Source organism: Arachis ipaensis, chromosome B03, assembly GCF_000816755.2.
Source record: "Arachis ipaensis cultivar K30076 chromosome B03, Araip1.1, whole genome shotgun sequence".
Lineage (NCBI taxonomy): Eukaryota > Viridiplantae > Streptophyta > Magnoliopsida > Fabales > Fabaceae > Arachis > Arachis ipaensis.
Genome location: NC_029787.2, coordinates 57,584,935 through 57,593,690, shown reverse-complemented (window position 1 = coordinate 57,593,690; position 8,756 = coordinate 57,584,935).

The window sequence follows — 8,756 nt, the reverse complement described above, 5'->3', positions numbered from 1 at the left end:
TTTGTCACTAACGTTGGATTGAGCCACTATGAGCCACGTTAGTTGCCACGTTAATTATATTAACGTGGAAGCTAACGTGGAGAAGAGGGATGATGCGCCAACGTTAGTGACACTCACCTTTGTCACGTACGTTGGAGATGGCTATCAATACCACATTAGAAGTCATGTTAACCTAGTTAATGTGAACTCTAACGTGGGAAGTAGGGGCGTTTTGAAGCGTTAGTGACAAAGGTAAGTGTCACTAACGCTCTCGAAGATTTGGCAAGCCTACGTTAAAGTCCACGTTAACTATTCTAACGTGAACTCTAACGTAGGGAGAAAGGGGTACTCTCAATGTTATTGAAAAAGGTAAACCCCAGTAACGTTTGTGAAGGGCCAAGGGTCAACGTTAGTGGTCACGTTAGTGCCACTAACGTTGAAGTTAACGTGGACCACTTTGGGTTAGGAACGTTAGTGAAAAAGGTGATTGTCACTAACGTTCTCAACCCCACATTTTCACTTAATGTTAACACCACTAACGCCCTAAGCTAAAGTCCCTACCTACTTCACACTTTCTCTGCAAGTAAAGCTGAGCCCACTGAAGAAGATAACTGCTTCAACTCAAGATCCAAAGGCCCACATCCAAAACTTGAAGAATCAACTAGAAGATCAGAAGAGTAGTATATATAGGAGTAGCTTTGAACTAGAGGAAGAGCTTTTGGGGCATTATTAGAATTACTCTCTGTATTTTACTTTCTCTGCACTTCTAGTTTAACTTTCAGAATATACTCTCCACCTTTGCTTTCCATTCCCAGAGCTATGAACAACTAAACCCCTTTCATTGGGTTAGGAAGCTCTGTTGTAATTTGATGGATCAATAATAGTTTTTATAATCCTTCTTCTTTCTTTTCTCTTGATCTTACTTGAAAGCTTTCAATCTTCATCCAATTGAGTAGTTATCTTGGAAAAGAAGCTATTCATACTTGGATCTCTTCTGAACCTTGGAAAAGGGATGCAGAGATCATGCTAGAAATGTTTTCTCATGTTGGACTGAATTGGGGTTTGGGCAGATATAGTGACATATAATTCTCCCAATACTTTGATTTGGAAATACATGTGGTATAATCAGTGACCACACTTCATCTCTTCTCATGAGCAATTAGACCAAGGAATTGGCTATTGATCTTATTTGGAGATTGAATTACCAAGGAATTAGAATTCAGTCACTTAAGATTGCCAAGGAGATCAATGAATGCATTGATTGAGGAAGAGATGAAAATGAACTTGATCCGGAGACTGCAACATCTCCTAAGCCCAATGAATTCCCCATTTTTTATCTTACCCATTCTCTTTACTTATTGCCATTTACTTTCATGCTAAACTACCCTTCCCCATTTAAGATTCTGCAATATACTTCCCGTCATTTATTTTCTGCTATTTACTTTCCCACCATTTAATTTCCTGCAATTCTCAACTCACTTTCTGCTTAGCTCAACTAGAACATTCTTCCAATTAAAGTTGCTTGACCAATCAATCCCTGTGGGATTCGACCTCACTCTACTGTGAGTTTTTACTTGACGACAATTCGGTATACTTGCCGAAGGAAATTTGTTCAGCGACAAGTTTCCGTGCATCAAGTTTATGGCGCCGTTGCCGGGGATTGATTTTGTATCAACAATGATTAAATTGGTGGATAACTAGATTGAGCCTTTTTTTTTATTTTGTTTGATTTAAGTTCATTTGAGTAATTTACTTTCTGTTTAGCTATTTTCTTCCCTTCCCCTACCCATTTTCTTAGTTGTTTGCAATTCAGTCACTAACCCACTAACTGTTTGATATATTGCATCACTCACACTAACAGCATTACTGTAGAAATTACTGTCTGTATCTATCTCTCTTGCTTTTGCTTTGTTGGTTGTATAACAGGTAGAAGAAGCGGGCTTCAACTTCCTTTGGTTCTGAACCTGAGAGGACCTTTCTTAGATTAAGGAGGGAAGCAAGAGGAAAGAGAGTAGTTGGTGCTGAGGAAGAGGAAGAGTACTTTGAACCAGACATGGAGGAGAATATGGAGAACCATCATGAAGAAGAGGCTCACAACCATGGCAGAGAAGGTCCAGCACATCAGGCTGGACAAGAGAGAAGAGTTCTGGGTTCTTACATCAACCCAAACCCAGGAAACTATGGAAGTAGCATCCAAAGGCCAACCATACATGCCAACAACTTTGAACTAAAGCCACAGCTCATCACCCTTGTTTAGAACAATTGTTCATTCGGAGGAAGTGTCCAAGAAGACCCCAATCAACATCTAACCACCTTCCTGAGGATATGCGACACTGTAAAGTCTAATGGTGTTCATCCTGACCCCTATAGACTACTTCTGTTTCCCTTCTCACTCAAGGACAAAGCATCTAAATGGCTGGAATCCTTTCCAAAGAAGAGTTTAGCAACCTGGGAAGATGTGGTGAACAAGTTCTTGGCAAGATTCTATCCTCCTTAACGGATCAACAGGTTGAGAGCTGAGGTACAAACATTCACGCAGCAGGATGGTGAGACACTATATGAAGCATGGGTGAGACTCTATATGAAGCATGGTGAGACTCTATATGCCCGCCAGATATGTTCAATGAATGGGTGCAGTTGCACATCTTCTATGAAGGCCTTTCGTATGAATCAAAGAAGGCAGTAGACCACCCATCCGGGGGATCTCTGAACAAGAAGAAGACCATTGAAGAAGCCATAAATGTCATTGAGACTGTAGCAGAGAATGACTACTTCTATGCTTCTAAAAGAGGCAATACTAGAGGAGTGATAGAGCTGAACAATGTGGATGCACTGCTAGCTCAAAACAAGATGATTACCAAGCAATTAGCTGACCTCACCAAGAAGATGGAGAGGAATCAAGTAGCAGCAATCACCACTTCAGCAGCAACTCAAGAAGGAGTGAATGAAGAAGCAGAGGGTGATCAGGAACAAGCCAACTACATTGGGAGTTTACCTAGGCAGAACCACGACCCTTACTCCAAAACATATAATCCTGGTTGGAGAAACCACCTAAACTTTGGGTGGGGAAATCAACAAGACCAAGGCCAAGATCAGAGACGCCACAACCCCAACAACAATGCAACTCACCAACACTCCACACAGAGGTCATACCAACACCCACCCAACAACACTTCTCAACATCCATACCAAAGTCAAAATGGCCCTTTTCATCCTTCCAATCTCAACTCTCCATTATCAAAAGAAAGACTATCAAGGATTGAGACTCTACTTGAAGGCATATGCAAGGAGATTCAAGATAACAAGGTGTTCAAAGAGGAGGTGCGAGCCAATATCAAGAATCAGGGAGACACCATCAAGAGGCTGGAAATTCAAGTGGAATACCTATCTGAGAAGATTCCCAAACCTATCGATAGCTTCCCAAGTGACAGAGAAAAATCCGAGAGGTGAAGCAAAGAAAGTCAGATGGGAAGATTGTAAGATGGTTACTATTAGTGATAAGGAGACTGAGGAAGAGCCGAACAAACCATCAGAACAACCTGAAGATACATCAGCAGGAAAGCAGGAAGAGAATCATCAAGAAACCACAATTACACAGAAGGAGCTGCTGAGACTCTATGCACCCTTTCCCCAATTACTCAATGGTGGTGTAGAGAAGAGAATATACTCAAGGTTTCTTGACATATTTGCATCTCTCCATATAAACATACCATTCATCAAGGCCCTCCAACGAATGCCCTCATACATTAAGTACATGAAGGAGTTGCTGACCAGAAAAAGCTCACTCAAGGGAGGACAAACCATAGTGATGAATAAGGAGTGTAGTGCTCTCATTCAACCAGAGCTGCCTACAAAAAAGAAGGACCCAGGGAGTTTTCAAATCCCCTGTGCCATAGGAGAAACAATGTTTGATAAAGGACTCTGTGATCTGGGAGCCAGCATCAACTTAATGCCTTTATCCCTTATGAAGAGGCTGCAAATCAATGAGCTGATGCCCACAGACGTAGTCATCAGGCTGGCGGACAAAACTCAAAAACAAACAATAGGAGTGGTTGAAAACGTGCTGGTGAAGGTTGGGAACTACTTCTTTCCCACAGACTTTGTCATACTAGAAATGGAAGAAAGTCATCTTCACCCAATCATATTGGGAAGACCATATTAGCTACAGCCAGAGCGCTCATAGATGTGGAGCTAGGATAGCTAATACTGAGGGTACATGATGAACAACTCACCTTCAATGTCTTCAAACCCTCACAAGAAGCAAGTCAGGAAGGCAAGGAACTAAGGACAGAGCATGACAGAGCGATGGTGGGAGAAACAAGCATTGAGGCACAAGCTGTACACTCAAGAATTCCTTTGGGTGATGAACAAAATAATCAGCAGCTGTCGCAGCTAAAGGAAACTCAAGTGGAGCCAAAACCACCAGAATCATATGGGACCAGCAACAAAATCCCCCTAGGAAAAGAGACCACAAAGAGCAGGATAACAGCAAGAGAAACAAAGAAGAAGATACCAAGGAGATGGAGGAACAAAAAGATCCCTACAGAAGATTTTTCTCCAGGGGATAAAGTTATCTTAGCTTACTTCCTAGATATCCCACCTCATCTCCCCACCATCCCATCTCAGTTACCTAAGGTTTTCATGATCAACAAAGTTCTCTCCCTAGAACATGTAGAGATCATTGATGAAGCCAATAGAGATAGGTTTACTGCAAGGGGGGAAGATTTGAAGCATTACCAACCACCCTGACAAAGGAAGAACGTCAAGCTAGTGACGCTAAAGAAGCACTAAATTATATGGGACCAGCAACAAAATCCCCCTAGGAAAAGAGACCACAAAGAGCAGGATAATAGCAAGAGAAATAAAGAAAAAGATACCAAGGAGATGGAGGAACAAAAAGATCCATACAGAAGATTTCTCTCCAGGGGATAAAGTGATCTCAGCGTACTTCCTAGATATCCCACCTCATCTCCCCACCATCCCATCTCAGTTACCTAAGGTTTTCACCATCAACAAAGTTCTCTCCTTAGAACATGTAGAGATCATTGATGAAGCCAATGGAGACAGGTTTACTGCAAGGGGGGAAGATTTGAAGCATTACCAACCATCCTGACAAAGGAAGAACGTCAAGCTAGTGACGCTAAAGAAGCGCTTCATGGGAGGCAACCCATGTTTTACATGCTTTTAAATCCTTTTATGCAACATATAGTGAAGAACAAGTTTGGTGTTCAAGGCACACTAAGAGGACATGAATGCAGCTCATAGCATTTCACTCTTAGCACCTTGGACAAATCATCTTACACCATATTGCCACAAACTAAATTTGGTGTCACCAAGGTTGCATACATGGAAATTTAATTAGTCAGTTGGGTTGCATTTGTGAATAGCACTTAGTGGTTGACAAACAACAATTTTAAAAAGTAGTTACTCTTTCTTGTCTTTTAAATTTTACCGCCACTTTTCACAAGTTTTCTTTTAATCACATTTCTTTTATTTTGAAGGAGAATTGATGGGGCAATTGAAGGGGTTTGGCCACCACAAAAAGAGAAGATTATACACGTGTCTCCAGGGGGATTGCATTGGAAATTGTTGCCATGCAACATTGGAAGGAGAACAAGCTTGGAAACTGAACCAACCCCATCATAAAGTTAATGATGCTTGTGCTCATCCCATGCTAAACCCCATCCGTCCATCACACAACCACCCCATCAATCCACACCTTTCATTCACTCATCACTTTCCTATATAAGTGATTCCTAGTCCGTACTTCCCTTCACATTCCAGCAACCATTTCTTCAAACTTCTCACTCTCGAAGTACAATTCTCCAAGCTACACCCTATCCAAACCCAACCGAATTCCACCACTCATCACTAACCTCAACACCTTCACTTTTCAAAAATCATTCATGGCATCATCAAGCTCCAAGAGGTAAAAGAGAAAGGAACCGGTTGAGAGCAGCCCTTTTGATGAAGGGAAATTCAAAACTGCATTCCATGAACGTGAATTTGAACGGATAAAGCTCAAAAAGATATTGCCTGAGTTAACATTCCAGTTCAACGAAGATGAATGCCCATAGATTCGAGAGAAGATCGAACAAAGGGGTTGGCAAAGGCTCACAAACCCGGAAGCAAAGATAAATGCAAACCTCATCAAATAATTCTATGCAAATATGGTCAGAGAAGACAAAACCAAGGCCCCCACCTTCAAAAGTTACATGAGAGGAACAGAGGTGGACTTCAACCCCAATGCCATAACAAGGGTTCTTCAGCTGAAATCACCATATTTTGATGAGCCCAGTTATCACGTGAGAATAAGTAACGGCCCCGATAATGATAAACTTGAAGAAATTGTGAATGATATGTGTGTTATAGGATCTGACTGGGAAAGGTATTCAGATAGAAGACCTCGGTTCATCAGGAGAGGAGACCTCATCCCGGAAGCCAAGGGATGGTTTGAACTTGTGAGGAGATCTATCCTCCCAGCTGCAAACAATTCTGAGGTCAACGTTACTCGAGCTACTATGGTACACTGCTTAGTAAAGGGTGGAGGCATCAATGTGAACGAAATTATAGCTGAGGGGATTCAAGAATCAGCCAAGAAGAATGATTCAGGTGCTAGACTTTGGTTCCCCAGCACCATCCTTAGGCTGTGTACGAAAGCCAAGGTAGTCTTCGAGGACAGCAATCCAACTTGGGTAAACCCTGGAAGGATGGTTACACTCCAGCGTATAACGCATGTGACACCCGCCCAACAACAAAGAAGGCCTCAAATAGGGAGAAGAACACCACAAGAAGAACCTCACCAAGAAGAACCTCAACAGGAAGAATATCAGCAAGAAAAGTACTATGATCCAACTAACATCAACTTGAATCACATTCACGGAGCCATTGAGGAGCTAGCGAGGAGTTATATGGAGGGACAAGAACAACAACTGCACATTCAAGCCCAAAGGATGGATCGTCAAGAAGAACTGTTTTCTAATTGGATGAATCAACAAGGGGAGTGGCAGAAACAGCAAATGGAACACTACTCCCAGCTCACTCAAGCCATCAATCAAGTGACTGAAAAGCAAGAGCGTCAAGACAAACGCCTTCAAGAACTCAATCAACGACAGCTAGCTCAGACGAAGGCATTCAATGAGTTCAGCGTACTGAATGAAGGACGGCAACAACATAAGGAGGAGTTCAACATAAACACTCAAGCTAAGTTGAACTATATGTCTAGTCATATGCATAATCTACACTCTGCAATCCCTAGGTATGATGAGGTCCAAAAAGATCTCACAGAACAAGAGGAAAGGAAGGTGAAACAGCAGAAGAAAACATTGAAAAAGAAGATGGAAGATGCTGGCTTCTGGAAGAAGTTGATTGGAAAAAGCAAGGGAAGTGGGAGTGCAAGCACTCAAGAAAAACACAAGGAGGACAAACAGGAAGGAGAGCATGAGCACCCCCAAGAGTAAAAGGTGGTGGAGTTCCCTCATTGTTCCATCTTTCTTTTTCAAGTCTTTTAAATAAGGAAAATCATGTATGAAATAGAACATGCTTCCATAGTAGCTTAGGAATTTTCAATTCTGTCTTTAAATTTGCTTTTGCCTAGGTCTATGCTCGCTAGTCAAATTGCCTGTTTTCATTTTCATCTTGCTTATTGTATGCTTGTCCTCTTAAGCTAAATAAAAAGAAAAAAAAGAGATGTTATGAAAGACCAAAGTAATGTTCAAGTTGTGGAGTAGGTCCTTAAATTTGTGGTGTAGTAATCACTTAGCTAAGTTGGTTCACAACAAGGTGGAAAGACAACTATCTGTCTTGAATCATATGCTTGAAACACACCCCATGAGACTAGATAAATAATAAGATCCTAACAAGAAAAAGGAAAAGAACAATAAGAGTTGAAAAAGAAAGAAAAGTTAATAAAGAATAAGGCTAGGCACCAAGGGCTTGAATCTTGAGGGATGTGTCTGTGGTGCTCTTGTACCAAGGATCTGCTTGGATGAATAAGTTCTTAGGAGTGCTTCATCACTTGGTAACTTGGGTTAACTAACCCGGGATTATCAACTGAAAATCCACTATTAAGAGCAACCTTGCTACAGAACATTTAGTAACCCAAAGAGGTGCTGGACACCAAGACCTCAAGGAAAGAAAATAACAAACCATGTGCCTGTGGTGTGCATGTATGGGGGAGAGAGACTTGAGGGAGTAAGTCCTTAGGGGTGTTTCAACACCTAGCACCTTGAACCAACTGGTTCGGGAGTGTTGGCTGAAAGCTTATCTTAAAGAGTTGCCCCCTCACAGAACACTTAGCCTAAGGATGAAATAAACCTTGGAAAGACAAAGGGGATCAATAAATAAAAGTCTCAAAGGGTGCAATCAAGTAAGTATTCCAAGGCATGATAAAGGTCTAAAAGCCAGTAAAGGAATGAACCTAAGTTGCTATGCATGAAACCCCATAAAACCAAGAACATGACTTCCACAATAATGATTCATTCCTCTTGTCATTTCATTCATCATTCTCTTGTTCCAGTACTTGCTTAGGGACAAGCAAGCTTTAAGTTTGGTGTTGTGATGCTAGGGCATTTTGGCCAGTTTCACTGACCTTTTCTTTATGGTTTTAAGATAGTTTCATGTATTTTCTTAGGAAATAAGCAAGTTTTGGGTAAATAATCACTTACATCTTGATTCAAGAAAACATTGTGAATTTTACAAGATTTCATGAGAATTATGCATGAATTAAAGGACAAATTGAATGATGCATGTCTCATAACTTGGATCAGAGCTTTGAT